We start from the raw sequence: 21,084 nt of genomic DNA, 5'->3' as shown, positions 1-21,084 counted from the left end.
TTCAACGGAATCAGGGACAAGTAAAGAAAAAATCAGGGACACTTTTAAAATATTACTGCTATTAACTTGAAACATTGACAGAAGAGCATATGAATTAATACACATTTTCTGATGTAAAAGAAGTTCATAACTCTTAATTATTGTCATTATTCATTAAGTGTAATTCACCACATTTCCTCCAAAAGTCACTAGTTTTAGGAGGGATTAAGAGGGATAGAGTTAAAATTTGAGTCAAAATCAGGGACGTCCCTGAAAATCAGGGACAGTTGAGAGGTATGCTGATCACATTTTCAAAAAAATTCACCAGATTTAACAGGTAGGATCTGCCCTCAATGAAGCTGAATTGGGTAGGATCCTGGGTTTGGAGGTCGTCTACATCTTTATTTATGAGGTACATGATGATATTTTCCATGATCTTACAGATGAGACTCGTCAGGCTTATGGGTCTGTAATCCCCCAGGTCTGCTGCTTGGCCACCTTTGTGGAGAGGAATAACTGTTGCTGTTCTCCATTCCATGGGAATAAAGACTGTGGTTAGACTATGATTGAAAGGGATACTTAATTGTGGTGCTAGTTTATGTTTTAGCCCATTTAGAAGACAGCCTGAGATGCAGTCTGGTCTCATAGAGGCTATGTTTTTTGCCTTGGACAGTGCTTTGATGACCTGTACTTCAGATATGTAGGGTGGGGGGGTGGGGGGTTTGGGGGGAGGTTCGTGATAAGTTTGGAGAGGATAAGGGAGTGAAATTTTCACCAAACCTATACACTAGCTGGTTTACTATCTCTGTGAGGCCAGTGTGTGTGATACCATTGGTCACTAGTTCTGTACATGCTTGGGTCCTACCTTTTAGCTGTACATAGCTGTAAAAGGCTTTATATTTATCCTTGGCAGTACTTGCCAAGTTTTTCTCAAATAAGCCCTTAGAGGATTTGATAAGTTTTCTTGTTTGCATGTTGAGGATGAGAAGGGTGATTTTCCATTGTTGGGGTCTCACCTTTGTTTTCTTGGACAGCAACATTTTTTATTTATTGTAAAGTTTGTTGATGCTGTATGTCTACCATGGCAGCTTGTTTTTACTTGGGGTTCTGGCTTTGATTCTTTCTGGTGCAGCCGAGTCTATACACTTATGCAAATGATTGTACAGGGCTTAGTGTAAGCTTTGGTGTAGTTACCACTTCCATCTGAGGTTGGGGCTTGGAATGCATTTATACCTTCACCTAGGAGGGTATAGCTTCCTTGGTGTAGTTTTTTTAGTCTGATTTCACCCTTTGTGAGTCCTGATGTTAGTGTCAGCTTGAAGGTGATTGATTTGTGGTTCAGATTTAACTAATGAGGGTCCAACAGTTGCAGTAGTGCATCTGTTTGACATGGTAAGAACCACATCTAGTATGTTTGTTCCTTTTGTCGAGGTATGAACAATTTGTTCCAGAGCATTTGAGTTAACAAAGTCAAGGAACTTTTGCACTAGTGAGTTAGGGCTAGCTTAGGTTTCCCATTTGATGGTGGGATAATTGAAATCCCCCATAACCAGAGTGTTGGGTAATATTTGGATTGTCTCGAGTTTGGTGAAATACGCTCTGTGTGCGTCACAACCCAAGGAGAGGAATCTATAACTGGCTATGACTTGAATGGGTGTCTTACCCAATGTAACTTGAACTTTGAGTAACTCCATGGAGTTGTCCAGTCTAACTAGATGGAAGGTGAATTTATCTCTAATATAGATAGAAACACCATCTCTGTTTGTTCTCACATGTTCATTTTGCAGTCTGATTGTGTGGATGGGATTGAAGCTGTGCAAGGCCAGAGTACTCTCTGAGGCCTTGAACCAGGTTTCTGTGACTGCACAGACATCTACATCTTCCAGTGATAGAAGTGTGTCCAGGGTGTGCATTGTTTTTTATTTAGGCTCCTAGCATTTAGCAGCATGATCCTTATTTTGTTATGCTTGGCAAATTTCATGACGGTAAGTTTGTTTTCGAGACCTTGCCTAAAAAGGCACTATGGAGAGGCAAGAACCTTTGGCAGCAGCCAAAAGCCTAGTGGTGCCAGGTGCAAACCATCTCTGGCAAAGCAGCAAGGTCTGTTGACCATGACATCCCAGGCTGACAAGAACTGGATCTCCTTTGAATTGCACCAAAAACTGAGACAATTAATGAAATCAGTCATTTTTTGTTTATACTGTGGCATCATTCTAAGGGAGGGTCATATGCTGCTCAAGGCTAGCTGGGGACATACCTGCTTGGGACATGTACACAGACAGTTCAGTCATGTCTCTCTTCTTATAGTCCAGTGAGGTACATCTCAGGTCATTCAGTATGAGCTTTGACAGAGTCATAATGGCACTTGATGCTGAGAGACCTGAATGCATGCATCATCTGATGAATCCTGGCACTGGACAGGCAACTGACCAAGACTTTCTCCTTGTCCAGCCTGATGAGTGGGATGTCTGTGTATCTCACTATTGAGTCTCCAATTACTAGAAAATTTGGTTTTTGAGTGTTATACCTTACAGCCTTAATAGGTGACACACTGGTGTTGCTATGTGTCATGGGTGCTGTGGGAATTGATAGTTGCAGCAGTCTTGTGTTTTGGAGGTCTCTGGTGTTGCTAAGTTTTTTTCAGAGAATCTCTGCATATGTTGATTTTTGTATGAGATGTAAATTATGTGCATGAGTAGTGGTGGGTGGGTTGACAACCTCTTCCATGTTACTATTTTGAGTGCGAGAGAGCATGGATTCAAGATTTTTGGTGTAGATACATCTCTCACACTCTGTACTAGAGTGAGTTATTAGTAGAGGGTTGTCTGTGTACATGGGACAATTGCTAAACTGCCTCAAGATCCCCAAGTCAACCATGTTGGCAGGAGAAACAAGGGTGGTCCTACTGTCAATAATGCTAGGTTGAAGACTGTTATCACTAAGGGGGGGGGGGGCTTTTCAGGCTAGATCAAGGAGGAGCTCAGAGGATGGATATTCCTGACTGGAGATTTTCTGTTAGTAGTTTAATAGGTTTCAGCTCACTAGCAGTATTTCTTTGACTGGGAAAGTACTAAGGGTGAGGGCTACACTAGTGTGCTACAGCTGTATCTATTATACTGTTTACTGCACTTTTTTATTGCCTACCACCTACTTTAATACTTGAATTTATCTGTCCCGTTATGGCACACAACTGTGCAGCAGTTCATGGTGCTGTGTGATGTGCAAACAAGCAGAAACCTGCTCAAATGCAGGGATTAAATACCTGAAGCTAAAAACCTGAAAAAAAACTCTAAAACGTTTCAAATTCACCAATGAGGACGCTTACTCCAAGGCCTAGACTAACCACCCTTCACCAGACAGGTTCCAATCAGCACAATCTTCTCACTAGAGTACAAAAAGGCCCTTTTCAATCCAAGATGGCCTGGAAAATGTGCTCAGAACAAACAGCCACTACAAACAGACCCAGATGCAGCAAACCTGTATCTGGACTATACTACAGCTACTACCTACCCGAGTTTTGACGGGAACCACTACAGAATGTTTAACACTGCAGAAAAATAACAGTGAGATACTAGCAATCATTTAAAACAGCAGAAAAATCAACAACTCTAAAGAATGTTTTAAACAGCTAACGAATCAGTTATTTTAACACTTCTTGGTGGGAAAACCAGAACAAGTAAAACAGATTGCTTTGCAACAGTGAAAAGTACCAGCTAATACTTAACAAAAAGTGAAAATAGCAAAAATAGATTTTTAAACAGTGAAAACAGTAATAAAATATGATTTAACACGCACAGTAAGGCAAACAATTGCCGTAAGACAGTATAGATTAGTACAAAGTATTTAAATACAGTATTAAAGTAGGTGTCACGCAATAAAAAAGTGCAGTAAATAGAATAAACAAGCAAAAAAGAAAAAAAACAGGCATTTTATGTTTTTTGTGAAGCTCAGAACCCTCTAGTCATCTGGAATCTGAGCTCAGAGTTGTGTCTGGTAGCCCACCTTATTTCAGCTCGATACAAACAAGCAGAAACCTGCTCAAATGCAGGGCTTAAATACCAGAAGCTAAAAACTTGGAAAAAAAAAAACGTTAAAAAGGTTCATATTTATCAGTGATGAAGCCGACTCCAAGCCCTAGACCAGCCAATCTTCACCAGACAGGTTCCAATCAGCACACACCTCTCACTAGAGTGTAGAAAGGTCCCTTCCAATCCAATATGACTTGGAAATGTCCTCAGAACAAACAGCCACTATAGACAGACCCAAATGCAGTAAACCTGTATCTGGACTATTCTACAGCTACTAGCTAGCCTAGTTTCAGTGTGAACCACTAGACAATGTTTAACACAGCAGAAAAAAATAGCAGTAAGACACTAAAAATCATTTAAAACAGCAAAAATCAGCAAGGAGATTCTAAAGAATTCTTTAAATGGATAACAAATCAGTTATTTTTAACACTGCTTAGTGGAAAACCAGAACAAACAGAACAGCTTGCTTTGCAACAGTGAAAAGTAGCAGCAAATACTTAACAAACAGTGAAAACAGCAAAAAGAGCTTTGCAAACAGTGAAAACAGCAAGGAAATAAGACTTAACAGGCACAGTAAGGCAGACAAGCAGTACAACAGTGTAGTTTAGTACGCAGTATATACACACAGTGTTAAAGTAGGCAGTAGGCAATAAAAACATGCAGTAAATAGTATAAATAGGTTCTCTTTCTCTTCAAGAAAGTTTGATGAATCTCCATTTTTCCTTTGGCAACAAATTGTTTCAGACAAATGAATTCTGGAAATAAATCATCAGGGTTGCAGACAGGAATGGGAGGAAATTCCTCCTTTTCAGGGAGGTCATTCACTGTTTTGTTTCCATCTGTTCTTCATCACATGCTGTCCCAAGGAGTGATAGTACCAGTTCTTCCTACCCAGGTAGGGAAGGGGTTTTATTCAAAGATGTTTCTAATTCCAAAGAAAAAAGAATGCTTGGAGACCAGTTCTGGATTTTTCTTTCCTAAACTTGTTTGTGATAGTGCCCAAATTAAAAATGATTTAACTTCACAACCTGTTGTCTCTTCTTTCTCTTTCACGTTTTCTGGCAGCACTAGACTTTAAATATGTTTATCATCAAATTCCCATTCATCCAGAATTCAGGTTTTTCATAAGCTTGTCTGGATCACGTTATCATTTCTCCACACTAAACTTTGGACTTTCCACTATACCAAGTGTGTTCACAAACTGTCTAGCTGCCGTTATAGCTCATTGCAGCAACAGGGTATCCACATTTTTCCATATTTAGATGACTTGCTTATCCTTGCAGAGTCTTTTTTCAGAGTGTCAGGAATCTCTTTGTTAGATAATAAATCTCTTGCATAAGCTGGGATTCCAAGAGAACATTCAGTAGTCTTTCTTGACAACCTCACGCAGGATTATGTTCCTGGGTTGTAAACTATACACCTCAGTTTAAAGAGCTTTTCTTCCACAGGAAAACAAATAGATATTTATTTAGAACTATTTCTAAGGCTTTCCACTCTGACTTCAGTCACTATGAGGGAATACCTCAGGATTGTGGGTCTCATGGCATCTGTGATTCTCAAGATACTCCCTAGTAAGATTCACCATGAGAAAGATCGAGTGGTGTCTGAAATATTTTTGGTCCTAGCATCAGCACCCTTTACCTTTTCAGATCCCAGTACTGTGGTTTGTCAGAAGAGAAATCACTAGTGGAGATAACAGACACCCGTAATCAAGGTTGCCCCTTCTCCCTCCCTGCTCCAAAACAGCCAGTCACTACAAATGCCTCAGAAGTTGCTTGGGGAGCAGTTTCAGGAGAGATAAATTGCAGGGGGTGTGGACACCAAGGACAGATGCAAGCACATAGATATCACCAGATCAAGGCACTCTATTCTCTGAACCATCTTTGATCCCTAATACCTCTTCAAGTGGTTATATTCAATACCGTAGTGATGTGGTATGTCAACAAGCAAGGGCTACAGGGTTGTATCCCTTTTGCAGACTAGCCATGCCTGCTTGGGATATAGATTCACAGCACAATCTCATGCTACAGACATCCTACATTCCATCAGAGCAAACTTGTGTGGCAGAGAAACTGAGCAGGGTCAGGGAAGAACTTCATACATGGAAACTAGATAGATGGGGAGGGGGGGTGTATTCCAAGATTTGATCCATCTGCAGGGAGTTCCACAAGCAGACTTCTTTGCCTCCTCTCTGAACAATCAACTGGCAAAATTCTCCTCCAAGACTCCATGGAAGAAGGCCTGGAAGGCAGATGCTTTTTCTTTTCTTTGGGCAGGAATGTTCCTGTGTGCCTTTCCACTAATATCCAGGGAAGATCTGAAGATTCAGAAGAAATCCAGCAAGATCATTGTCACTGGTGCAGTAGCTGTTTCCGCCCTCTATCCTCCCTTGTTATTTTGTGTGTGTTTTCATGTGGTTTGGACATTTATTTTTTGTTATTCCTATCCTTGACCTTTCAGAGCTCAGCCTCCCTCTCTCAGCTGGCAGGATAGCTCTGAAGGGCTTTGTACCCAAACTTGTCTTTTTAGTCAGCTCGTCTCAAGCTGGCTGACAGTTTGTGTGAATGGAAGGTGCCCTGAAGTTTTGGAAGCTCATCAGTAGTTAATCCTTGGCATTATATAATCCATATAACTAAGGATACTGCAGCAGTGATCATTTTAATAAGTTCTTTCTGGATGGAGCTGACCTTAGCACTGTTTCTTTACATTGAGTAAAGCTTGAAGGTTTTGAACGCATATTACTTTTGCTTTATTAATTTTTGTGACTCCACCCTTTAGCTTTAGTCAAGAATTTTCCACTATATTTATATATGGGGATGAGTTTGTTAATGCAGTTATTTAAGATCATGAACAATTTACCAATAAGTGGAAGGGGGATAATATATGGCTATGGTAAGTGCTAATTTCTACAAATTAAATGTACAGGGCTGGTCGGTGTTAATTTCTACAAATTAAATGTACATGCACCATAATTGCTTTCTGAAAAGTCCTTAATATCATGGCGCTGTGATCAGTGCAAAAGAGGTGGGTAATGTTTTAGCTTAGCGCAGCTAGAAAGAATGTTCATCATGATATCCAGGATGTTTTTACTTGTAGTCCTCTTTTTTACCTTATGTTTTTGTGGCCAATTATTGGCTGGGGTATGGTAAGAAATCATTCAGATCACTGAGTAAAGAAAGTATTTTCTGTTATGGAAAGGGGAATATGTCTATCAGGGAGCTGCTCATGTCTTTGAGATGATATGGAATGCTTGTAATAACACATTATAAAACTGTAGTTTGTTTACTGTAACCCTGGTTAGACTATGTCTTGTGCACAATTGGTTTCTATAACCCTGCTTATGAAAGACTGTCTTTTATTGAAATAGATAAACCACATCCTTGGTCATAGGGCCTCTTAAATGGAAAATGTTGCAAATGGGAATTTGGGGAGTGCAGTACATGTTTTAAAGTATGTTGCTGTGACAACACATATCCTCATTCCCTCAAGGGTAAGATAATCCCCTAGATATTTCAGGATTTTTATTTTGGCTAAGTACATGGCTGAATCACTTATTCATATATAATATGTGCAGCTTATTTGGAAATGTTAGATATCTGATCCCATATATAAATGGCACTATGGGAGAAGAAAAGAGTCTGTTCAGTACGTTTACTCCTTTTAAGGAGCAGAGCAGTCCATCACTAATGGATAAGGATTTACCAGCCTAGAGAAAGCCAACCTCAATGTCAGTTATATCCCCGTGCATCACAGGAAGAGAGGAGCATCCAATGTCATTGATTCCAACATAAACAGTTGCAAAATCAAGATGTTTACAGAATCAGGCCATGGATACATTTCATGGCCTAAATAGTACCATTAATCTTATCTCCATGGAGACAGAATACTGTTAGGCTTATTCATCCAATTGTATGACCACAGAGCTGGTGCATATAATTACAGAGTCACCAATAAAGAGGATATTTCCATTAAGTTTTGTTTGGTTTTAAGGATGGATTATGAGCTTGTCCATGATTAGCTTGTAGAGATATAAACAAGGAAGAGGATTTGTGCACTACAAAAGGGGACAAGCACGTTCCAGAATGGCTTAATTAAGTTAGCTGTAAGTGGTCCCAGCTTGAAAGCTCCTCTAAGGAATGTCTTACACAAGCAACAGATCTGCAAGAGATCTTCAATATTTGTTTATCCCTTTTCAGCCATGAGGATGAAGTATTCCTGGAAAAACTTGCTGGACTGAATCTGCTCATAAAAAAATTCTAAAGCTGTTTTATTTTACAAAGAAAAAGGCAAAGAGAAGTTTCAGAAAAAGTGCTACCTGGAGACCATTGCTCTGTACTCAAAGGGGATTTCACATGCCACACCTGGGACTGAGGATATAGCTATCTGTTATGCAAATCGATCTGCAGCCCTGTACTATCTCAAGGAATATGAGATATATAAGACAAATGGTTTTAATTAAAGTATTTCTGATGAGGTCTATGGTTCTATGGATGAAAATGTGTGGTATCTGCAGCATTAAATAAAGAGTTTTGTGCACTAATTTTGCTGGGTGCGATCTCCGCTTTTTTCGCCTTGATATCTGGTTACTGGTTAGTTTTGGCGGAATTACTCCAGCTTGTTTTATTACTTTATATTATAAATATCCCTTACATGTTCTAGTAGTCTCACTTTGAATGCCCTGTTGGTCTCCCCAATATAAAATAAATTGCAAGGACATCTGAAGGCGTAGACAACACCCTCAGTATCACAAGTGAAGTTATTCTAAGTTTCAAAGGGAATATTATTAATTCTTGGAAAATTTTCTACTACAAATTTACAGCAAGTGGTTCCCCTGATGTTTAATCTCTGATCTATCTTCATAGCCGGGGTACAAAATCTTCCTCTCACAATAAAATTTTGTATGTTCCTACCCCTTCTATAGGAGATTCCCAACCTGCCATCAAGACATGTAGAAACATTTTTCAAAGAACACAAGTACTTCCAATAATATTTTATTTGTTCTACAACTTTTGAACTAAAGCATCCAAATGTAACGAAATAAATAAATTCCTTATGTTCTCTGTCAGTCATTTTGTAATGGTCCATGGACTGTCTACTAGCATGACAATTTCTTTTGTCAAAATTATTGCATAATTTCTTCCAACTCTTCTCAATTTGGCTTTTGCTATAGCCTCTTTTAACTAACATGTCTACAGTTCTACCCAATTATTGTTTAAAATCATAAATATTATTGCACAACATAGATATTCTAAGCATCTCACCATAAGGAAGTGCTTCCATAGTATGTGTAGGATGACAACTATGGCCATGAACAAACTGTGTACCTTGATCAAACTTTCTGTGCACTGACTTCATTAGTTCAGAACCATTCCTAATACCAGTGACTGCATCCAGAAAAGGAATATGTATTCCTATATTAAGGCCATCAAATTGTAGACCATGTCTATTATTATACAGAAAACTAACAAATTATGTTATTAAATCCTGTCCCCCCTCAGCTATAAAAATGAAATTGTCAATGTACCTGTAGCACCTAATAACATGCTGACAAAAACCTTATTCCTATAAATATATTCATTTTAAAAAAGGCCCGTGCTTAGATTAGCATACATGGGGGCAAAAGCAGCCCCCATTGCTGTGCCTTGTCTCTGCCTAAAAAGATTATTATTAAACTCAAAAAAGTTATGTGTAAGACAGAAATATACAGATTCTGCTATATATTCTGTCACTGGTGAGATACCTAAAAAAAATCTCAAAGCCTCCATGCCAAAATTATGGCTGATGTTTGTATAGAGGCTTTTAACATCTAATGTAAAAAAATACATGTTGCTGTTCCACTTAATATCATTAATCTTTTGCAAAAAATCAAATATATCTCGATTATAAGATGGCAAAGTATATACTGCAGGTGCTAAATAACTATGTAAAAAAAGGCATAGTTTACGGGTGAAATATTCACTACCCGAGACTATAGGCCTCCCCGGTGGACTATTTAAATTTTTATGAATCTTGGGGAGGCAATAAAAATATGCCATTTTACATCCATCTATATTAAACTTCTTCTTAATATAATTTTCAGAGAAATAACCAAGTCTATTACCCTTGTGCAGTAACTGAACATACTCAGCAATTGCTTCATTATATGCCAACATGTCAGTTCTCTCATAGATTTTATCGTCCTCTAAATGTTCAATACACATAGCCATATACTGAGTATAATGCATAATGACAAGCTTATTACCTTTGTCTGAGGGTTTAAAGATTACATGCTTCATTTTACCTAAAGCTTGAAGCGCTTTCCATTCTGTAATGGACAGGTTATAATCAACATGCTGTCTATTTTTAACAAAATTATTAAACACATCTTCAATAGCATAATTCAACATATTGGAAAAATGAACTACTTCTTCATTTAAAAATGGAGGTAAAAAACACTTTTCATGTAAACATTACTAGTATCTAACCTACAATAAGCATTAAATGGATGCTTGAATAGAATAGATGAATGGATGAATAGATTCACATGTAAAAAAGCTTTCACACAACGTATTCACACTGTCATTACAATTTATCAAATTATCATCTATATCTGCTTTTCTAAAAAAATGCTTTAGATGTAGCTTTCTACTAAATTTAAACACATCACATCTGATGTCATAAATACGAGGTACCACAGTGGGAATAAATTTTAGGCCGCGATTCAAAACAGCAAGTTCACAATCAGAAAAGACATATCCAGAAAGATTTACAATATAACTCTCACTCAATCAAGGTATCAAATTATCTTTTACCTCTTTTATACCCCCTCTGGGGGTAGGAGTCCCTTTGAAAATGTCTGTGTTGTTCACGAACACGTTTTCTGCCTTGCCTTCCTCCCCTGTAGTTAGTATCATTCCGAAAGGTTTGATAATGTCGTTCCGGTTGCTGAGCTGGCAAAACAGGGTATTCCTCTTGGTTTTCTGCCTCTTTATCACATGGTGTAATGTCCATCTGATGCTGAAAACGAGGAATTGTTCATTTGAAAACCGTCTTCTGCCCTCTGAAACCTCACATGATTGTGAGCTTTCTTCTGATTGGCCTTTGAAATAAACACCTTCCCATTTTCATAGTCACGGAGATCTCATAGTAGTTTTCGCTTCTTCCTTTCAACTTGTTCCCTTTCATAGTCTTTTAGTTTTAAATTAATGTAAAAGCATCATGCTCTTGGACATGTGTGCCTGCTGACAAAGTATTGCACACTTTTTTAATCTGATCTTTTAACTCTTTCTGCTTAACCCTGTCACCCTCTAACAGGATATTCACCCACTCTGAAGTGCACTTGTGTGCCGCTGCTACCCAACGTTTATGAAATTGTATATCAGAAGCATTTTGTAGATCAAAGGGCAGAGTCGGATCCTTAAATACACTCAACTCTCTAGGTGTAATGTCCAAATCCAGATATTTTTGCAAACCGGACAAATTAAAAAAATTAGAGGTCTCTTTCCAAATACATTTTTCTAACTGTTCGAAAAGAGACTTACTTTCTTCAGATAAAGACAAAGGTAACTTTCTTCCCACATTGTTGAATGGATTATGGCAATGTTTATTTATTTCTTCTTCCCATTTGTTCCATGTAGTACACATAGTTTGAATGTTGCCAGCCCCATGAATGGACTGAAAATTACGATCCGAAGCATTATTTAAAAAGCTGTCCAAGGACATCTGTGAGCCATCTCCAATGGTCTCATGAAAAACACGTGGCAAGTTGTATTGTGAATCACTGGCCATGAATAGAAATAAAAAACAACCACCACAAATGAAAAATATAACCAGCCAGTGACTCCAACACAGGTTTATTGTAAAATCTCTGTCTCTGACGTCCCGGCCCAAAAAAAGCCTTCAAGGAGTAAAGAGCATCATACAAAACTTGCCTAAAATACTATAGCCAATTAACAATTAAACAATTAAACAATTAAAAGAGCATTCTCCAATTTAATTCTTCATTTAACCCATGTGGGTACAGAGTATTACATTTCAAAATATACACTGATTCCTTAGTTAAAAGCTGTTTTTTAAAAGGGCATTCATCAAAAAGTGACACATTTATTTTCTCTAAAATAGTTCCTTGTAACTCTTCACTATTACTATCATGAAATTGCTTAAAAAGTACTGCTATAGAACTTTCTTCCTTTTTATTATAAATATCCCTTACATGTTCTAGTAGTCTCACTTTGAATGCCCTCTTGGTCTCCCCAATATAAAATAAATTGCAAGGGCATCTGAGGGCGTAGACAACACCCTCAGTATCACAAGTGAAGTTATTCCAAGTTTCAAAGAGAATATTATTAATTCTTGGAAAATTTTCTTCTACAAATTTACACGCTTTGCATTTATTACAGCAAGTGGTTCCCCTGATGTTCAACCTCTGATCTATTTTCATTGCAGGGGTACAAAATCTTCCTCTCACAATAACATTTTGTATGTACCTACCCCTTCTATAGGAGATTCACAACCTGCCATCAAGACATGCAGAAACATTTTTCAAAGAACACAAGTACTTCCAATAATATTTTATGTAGAGTTTTGTAGAGTTGTAGAGTTTTGTAAACTTTTAATAGAGTTTTGTGGTTGGTTACATGATTAGGGAGAGCTGGAGCTAAGTGAGGCTATGATGTTGATGAAGAAAGTGTTAACATTTGGTAGCCATAACTGAGGGGGGTAGGTTTGGATAGGGTTTGGTGAAGAAGGAGACCAGGTTGAAGCATTTTCTTACTTGAGGTCCAGACGTTCTTTGGATTCTTTGTGATTATTTTGTGGGTATATGTAATGTTCATAGGCTCATAGGATCATAGTAAGTTGCTGGCCCTAGGGTCCTTACAAGCTTAGCCAAGTTCTACCTTTATTTCCATAATTAGCACCTAATGCCTGTGCCCAAGAGGGACACAGGTGGAAGCCCCAGGGTGAATTTACAGTTACCCATCCAATGTCCAGATTGTGTTTGAAGAGGGCCAATGAGGTGCTCTGTTTGACATGAAGTGGGAGTCTGTTCCAAAGATGTGGTAACCTCTTTGAGACAAATCTGTCCCTCCAGCAGGTTCTATTAATGTCACATACCAGGTTAAGATCTTCAGAATGAGTAACCCATTTCCCATTTGACTTGCAGATATGCAGCATTTCCAACAAAGTAGGGTCAGATATTGCCTTATATGCAAGGCAGAGATCTCCTCTGAATAGTCTGTATGAAACAGAATAAAGTAACTGTGATTTCAGATGATCCACATAGGACAGATGCTGAAGATCTTGAATTTTCCTTATGTGGAACCTTTATAGTTTCTCCAATTGCTGCAGGTGCTTGGAAAGGTACATACCAGAAGTGGCATTGTACTCAGTTATTGGCATGATGAGGGAAGAGTACAGGGAGATCATAACTTCTTTTTTTATGGAGGCAATGCTCTTACTTATGAGGTGACCAGTATAGAATGCCCTTCTTACTACTGTGGAGACATGGTGATAAAAGGTAAGATTGCTGTCAACCTGTGTGCCTAGGTTACTCACCAATGAGTGCATACTTAAGGTGCTGCTATTGATGTGGCTGTTAGCAGGAACATTGCTCTTACTGAAAGGGATGATAATACATTTTTTGCATTGAGTTTAAGGTCATGATTTTTTCAGCAATCATTTGTTTATGTAAGACCCTCTTGTAGGATGTTGACATCATTTGGAGATTCTATGACTGCTCCCAGTTTGCAGTCATCAGCAAACCTTGTCAGCCACAGATCTTTAGTTTTTCTTTGTACTTCAGAGAAATAGATTCCAAACATTAGGGGTCCCTGGATGGATCCCTGTGGAACACCACTGGTTACAGCTCTGCAGTAGAAGATGGATTCCCCTATATTGACTCTATGTGTTCTATCAGTGAGTCAGTTAGCAACCCATCTAATGATATAAGGGTTGATACCTAGCTCGGTGAGTTTGTCAATGATGCTTGAGTGGGGGATAGTGTCAAAAGCCTTGGCTGTCTAGGTAGGCTGTATGAACAGATTTCCCCTCATCCAAGGCCTTGGTGGCTGTCTCAAAGAAGTCCACCATGTTTAACAAGCATGATCTCCTTTTGACAAATCCAAACTGAGTAGTGTCAAGTGTCTGGAGATTACCTGTATCTTTGTTGATAAGGTTCATGATGATTCGTTCTATGGCCTTGCAGATAAGGCTAGTCAGGCTAAGAGGTCTATAGTTTCCAGGGTCAGTAGAAGCACCACCTTTGTGCAAGGGAATAACACTGGGCATTTTCCATTCAGGTGGGTCAAAGCCAATGCTTAGACTATGATTGAAAAGAGTACCCAATGGTGTTGCTAACTCTTGTTTTTTTTTTTTTTTTTTTTGTCTAGGTAAATTTACTTTTTTGGTGAGATTATGCAACTCTTTGTATAAATTTCTTCTCTGTGCTGTCATCTTTTTGCATAAGAATTCTAGATGAATGAGTCTGCCAGGGTTTGAGTAGTTTTTACCCTTATTTCTGGTTGGGGTAAGGGTATTTAAAGTATTCATGAATGTTGCGTCTTTCGGCTTTTCCCGGTTAGGGGTCAACACAGCGGAACTCCGGTCTGCTAATGATTGGCAGTAGATTTTTACGTGCCAAATTGCCAGCTCTGACGTACAACCTTCAACAAAGGTACGCCCATTCAGGCATGTCTCCACACAGAAGACGCTCTAGCTGAGAATTGAATGGGACAATGTCTTACTGTGAGGCGACAAGGCTACCGCAGCACCACCACCGCAGTTTTCATGAATATATTGCTGAATTTGTTAAAGGTTTTAGAAAGATTTCAGGCATTTATATATTTAATGATTTTTTTAGCTGGTTTGTGATTTCTCTATTGGTGAATATAGGGCAATGCTCACGTGAAGAAATCAGGTAATACCCCTGAGTTACCATACTTGCTGGGGTCAGAGACAAGTATCCAGTCAAGGACAGAATTTTTATGATTTGATTTGTTGAATCGAGTAGGAGAAGAGATTAGACGTTCAAACCCATGCAAATTAAGAGTAGTACTTGGGGTGGAAGATGTCAGTGATAACCAATCAATGTTAGTGTCACGTAAGATAATGGTTTCAGCAGTAACATTTGTAGTCATCCAAGAAATAATTTCTATTAATTAGCTAATAATATTACCTGGTGGTATGTAGTGGGCAACTATACGATGCTTCTTATGTTTATTAACATTGAAAAGACAGAGGTAAATTCTGCATTATGGATTGCTGGTATGTTAGTTTTGGGGGGTGAGAAAGTTTGACGGTTATTATGTACAACTGCAACCCCTCCCCTTTTTTGTGTAGTCTGTCACATCAAATTATATTATAGCCAGGGGATAAAACTTCAAAATCCTTTATATTGGGTTTTAGACATTTTTTGGTAATTATAGTAACATCTGGTGAGTATTGACAAAGCCATGCTTGTAGGTCTGTAACTTTGTTTAGAATACTGTGAATGTTAATGGAGGTAAGGAGAAGTTTTATGGGTATTATACAGGAGTAAAGGACAGAGGAGAGTTGAATGGATGAGGCTGAGGGGCGAGAGATAGGATGAATGGCAATACAAAGAGTGATTTTAGAGAAGAGAAGATTGGGATTAGTTCATTTTATCATAAAGTTTATAAATTTATACCAGGTTATGTCAAAATGAATTGAATGATTAGATGTTTTGTATATGTAAAGGTGAATAGGTTGGACATTAAGTAAATTTGAGGAAATAGGTATGAAGGGGGTTTTAGCCTGAGCATAGGTAGGGTGGCTATTTGCATGAGTATAAATAAATTGTGAGAATACCATAGTAGGTATCAAGGTGATAATAAAATAAATAGCAGAAAGATGAAGATGCACAATTTTAATGTTGTAGATAGAGAAGACTATGGAATAGTTAAGTGGAGATTATGGTTGAATGAAAAGGAAAATATATTGAAGGAAAAGGGTGGAATGTAAAGGGAAAAAAGATGTGAGGGGTTTGCTGGAGATTCCAGGTAGGGTTTTCACTTATTATGAGGATGAAGGAAGGTAAAATTTTAGTAGAGTATGGTCAGTTAGAGAAATGTGAAATAAACCATGGTACACTAGGGTGGAACTGTAAATTAGAGAAAGTATTATGAAGAGAATAATTAAGTGGGTGATGTGTATAATAAAAGGTTTGCAGGTATTTCATTTTGGGAGAGCATGCCTATTAAACTGGGTGAACTTTTTTGAAACAGTCACCAAAGCCATGGACGAGGGGAAGATGATGCACACCGCCTACCTTGACCTAACCAAAGCCTTCGACACTATTCCCCACTCGAGCATAACAGATAAACTTTCTCAGCTAGGCATCAACCCATATTTTACCAGATGGGTAGCTAACTGGCTCACTGATGGAACCCACTCAGTCAAAATAGGAGAAGCCACCTCTAGTAGTAGACCTGTAATAAGGGGTGTACCCCAAGGATCGGTCTTGGGGTTTCTACTGTTTGGGATATACTTTTCTGAGATGAAAGCCAAAACCAGAGGTCTGTGGCTGACCAAGTTTGAAGATGACTGCAAGTTGGGCTCTGTCTTAAATTCCCCTAGTGACGTGAACATCCTCCAAGAGGGCCTTAACCAAACTAATGACTGGTGCCAGGACCATGGCCTCAAACTGAATGCCAAAAAATGCATTATTATCCACTTTGGGGAAAATAGCATCCCCACTAATTATCACATTAATAACAATGTACTAAGCACACAAGCAGTCATGAGGGACTTGGGCATCCAGATTGATAGCAACCTGACTTTTGACCACCACATTGCCTCAGTTTTATGGAAAGCTTTCTACATGGCCCACATCATAAGTAAGGGTATTTCATCCAGGAACAAGGGGGTCATAACATCTCTGTACTCCTCCCTTATCAGACACATTATCAAGTACAGTGCCCCCTTTGCCATGTAGCTTGCCAAGCACATGCACCAGCTAGAGAGATCACAGAGGTTCCTGACCAGGAAAAATCCAGGGTCTCAAACACCTATCCTACATAGATAAGCTAAAATCCTTGGACCTCTACTCAGTCTCATACAGACTGCTCAGAGGTGACCTGTGTCTGGCATATAAGGCCATGTCAGACCCAGCCTTGATGGAGTTGCTGCATATCCATAAGTTAAAATCCACTTGAACAACCCTCAATCAATGCCTAAACCTGGTCTGTGACATTAACAGAACTTGGTGGGATAGATTTGTGTCCCAGAGACTCCCCTGTGTGTGGAATAGACTCCCTCTCCATGTTAAGTGGAGTACCTCTCTAGCCCTCTTTAAGAGGAACCTGAACGACTGGATGTGAAACAGAAAATACATCCCTGGGATCCCACCTGTGTCCCTGATGGATAGGAGAAACAGGTGCTAACTTTGTGGGAACATGGGCAAAATTCTTGGCTAGGCTTATAAGGGCCTTTGAGCCAATAGCATAGTATTATCCTATGAACCTATGAACCTATAAAGGACTTCTTGAGGAGGAAGACATGAATATAATATTGTAAATGGGAAAATAAAAATAAAATATAGATTATAATGTTAGAGAGGAGTAAATTAAATGAGAAGCAGAAGAGAAGAATATGTGTAGAGGTAATGGTGAAATAAGAATGTAAAGTGTTTGGGTGAATATTATTGCACAATGAGGTAGGGATTGGTTAGCCTAGTAGGAAGAGGATATAGGAACATAGAAGTGAAAGGGATATGTTTAATATAAATGTAGGTAAGGAGGGGTATGTGGGGATTGGGGGTAGTGTAGAGAAGTGTAGTGAGCCCTAGCATAGCAGAGTGAACAGAGCAGATTGGAACCCCTCACAGATGGTGATATTAGTCCAAGAAAAACAATCAGTGACAGTGGAGGAAAGGGAAAGTTTAACAGTGTGAGTGCTTTGCTAATATAATGTGAGTAACTCAACAGGACATGGGTCAGACAGCTGTAAATTAATGCCAAGACAAGCTGGTCATTGCTGAGAAGGCCATACATATCAAGATATAATGGCTTTAAGAAGCCTGAAGTACTTTAACACTTGGAGTGACCTTTTCCTTTAGTAGTAGCAGTGGCTGCCTGCTCAGTCATGCAGATGGTTTTAGCAACTTACCTAGCGGTATCCAAAGGTGTTCGTCCACACAGTCTGCACTGAAAATATGTTTTGCAGGCTGCAAATTCTCCTAGTGGAAGAAAAATCATTTTAGGCAGAATTTTGCAGAAAGACATGGAAACTGGCAATTTTTAATACTAAAAGGCAGAGTTTCATATGTATCTTGCAGGTTAAGTGAAATGAGTACTTAATGAGATGGAGTAGTTTTGATATTTAGTGAACACATTTGATTTTCTGCATATGATTACTTTACACACTTGTACTAAAAAGTAAAAATTAACACAGAAGTGCTACACAGCAAAATGCAACAGGTGTGGGACACTAGATTTTTTAAGGATGATGACTTTGTGATTTATTACCAGAACTGCACCAAATTTGCTGAGTTTTTATATCTGTTCCATCCATGTCATAATGTCTTTTTATGTAATTGGCAAGTAAAAAAAAAATACTACAAATTAACCATTTATATTTCCAGAGTTAAATAAGTAACAAAATGCTACCTAAATTTTCAAAGTAACTTAGTGCTTTAATTTAACAAATATCATTTGTGATGTCTCCAAGAATGATAATTTGTCACTACCCTTATTCAGGAACCATTATCATAAACAATTTTGATTGCATTTTTTTCACGTTTATATGTTGTAATTGAGAAGAAGAGAATTAGCTTACAATACTGTGCTAACTTAACACATTGCACTGTCTCTTTCTGCAAAAAGAAAAAGAAATAGTGGGCATAACAAATGCACATACTCATTTGTCTTGTTTACTAAACAAAAGCAAATGAATAACAAAGGAAATGTTATATAACATCAACCAATTGATAGCCTTATGGCCAATACAAATGTTGTCTTACTGACAAAAAAAACTCATATGGCTTGCTATTCATTCTGTCTGATTTATTAGGCTTTCCTGAAGACAGTTTGAATTGAAATAACTCCCTAGTGATGGATATAGGATTTCAGTCTAAAATTACCCAGAAAGTTTGACATCAACAAGTGAATGCATGAAGTCTGATTTCTACCATATTGCAAGTATGCAAAAGTCCATTGACAAATGTCCACCAAATAACAGACTGCAGTATGGTGTAATTCCATGTGCAGCTGTTAGTTACTTACTCATTTGTTGAGCATATTTTTTACTTGGTTGCAGTTTAACCAAGGGCGGCTCGTGCTATCGGTCTGCAGGACTGTAGCCCTCCCACCTAGAAATAAAAGAAATACAAAACATAAAATATAAACTTTAAAAAAAAAAATGTTCTTTTTTTACCGAGTACAGGAACTGTCGCGCATGCGCAAACACACTCAAACTGCCCCAAAGATGCCCAGGAATCTCTTTGAACTCTGACTGCCTGAGTAGCAGTCCAGATGCAGAGAAGGTATTTTCTGCCCCACAGATGCTCAAGGTACCGTGCAGTAGATGACCGCACAGAAGAGAGGAGCTCCGGACTGCTTGAGCCGCAGACAGGACCAATCGGGAGAGAGGTAAGCAGGGATTTGAGCACAGGACCAATCAGGAGTGAGTTAAGTTCTCCTGCAGGGAAGCGTTAAGTCGAGCGCGGGTTTGCTGAGACAGTGGAGTTGGATATTTCTGCTGCTTCGAGACAATGGAGTTGGATTACTGCTTTCCGGAATCCATTTACAGGTAAGGTGTGTGTGAATAACTCCATTTAAGCAAGGCAGCTCCTGTGTGTTCATTAGTGGAAATAGCTGTTTATTCAAACCAGGTGTGTGTGTGTGTGTGTGTGTGTGTGTGTGTGTGTGTAGCGTCAGCATCGCCTTTTGTTATTTCTTTCTATTCCAAACACAAAACCTAATACCAAGCAGTGTTACCACCTTCCTGATTTACTGCAGACTAGTTGTTCCCGAGATAGAGCAATTACCCCCAGCATGAGTCCCATACAAGTGTTAAATGAAACATCAGCACATCAGTTAAAAAGTAAATACTCCATTCGAGCTTTAAGACACCCCCCCTGAGGATGTCCTAACAAACACAAATTAACCTGCCAAATCTCAGCCAGTCCAGCTCCCAGCATGGCTGTTAAGGTGGTTTGCTTAAGGGATAGAAACACAAAAACCTTACCAATGGAACTGAGATTTTATGCAAGTCAGTATTCTGACCAGCCCAGTGCAATTGTTCAAGACAGAAACATAGAAAAGTTATGCTCTTTTTTAGCCATACCTGGAAAACTGAAGTATGAGTGGTAGTGGGGTTAAGGTTTAATTTGTAATTCTTAGTCAATGTGAACTAGCAGTTTCCTTGAATGCCAGTGTTTTATATGGCAGCCCCACCCACCAAAACACAGTATTATGGATAAGACTGAGCTATGGTTATGAGCTGCTAATGAGATCCATCCTGTGGTCCTAAATCCCGGGTTTAATTCAGTGGGCTTGCTGTGCATACAGTGTAACTGAGCAAGCCACTAAAGCAGACAAAAACTACCTGAACATTGCTGGAAAAGACACCTGTAGCAGCTGCTCTGACATGATTATAAAATAAAAACACACTTTTTAGTTTGCTGGAGCTAAGTTTGAGGTACTGAGCTGAGATTATCGTGCATTCAAAATGGTGTAGTCTTTATGGAGTATTCTGATGTCGCTGATATGAGTACTAATTTTAGTTTTCAAATGATATAAAGTAACCGTGCCCAGTAAGATAGCTTGACCATCTGTAGTAAACATAAAACTTGCAAAACCATCTCCCATGCTGTTACAGGTTGATTTATAGTGGCGTTCTACACTTCTGGGTGATAAATATCCCACTTCACCATAATATATTGCCATTTCCCCAGGAAAGACTCATTTCAGAGACTGTAATTGGAAGGGATCTTGTTATTATATCCATCAACCTTTTCATCAACAAAATGTGAAACGCAGCCTCTCATAATGTGCAACAAATGGGCACACTGTGGAACTCATACTAACAACTTCACCTTGGAAGCTGACAGGCTGACTAAAATGTGCTACTTTATACTGGT

This window comes from Protopterus annectens, chromosome 15.part0 (assembly GCF_019279795.1).
Source record: "Protopterus annectens isolate FY-2018-M chromosome 15.part0, PAN1.0, whole genome shotgun sequence".
NCBI lineage: Eukaryota > Metazoa > Chordata > Ceratodontiformes > Protopteridae > Protopterus > Protopterus annectens.
The sequence above is the reverse complement of the archived record's forward strand: the minus strand, read 5'-3'. Positions refer to the sequence as shown.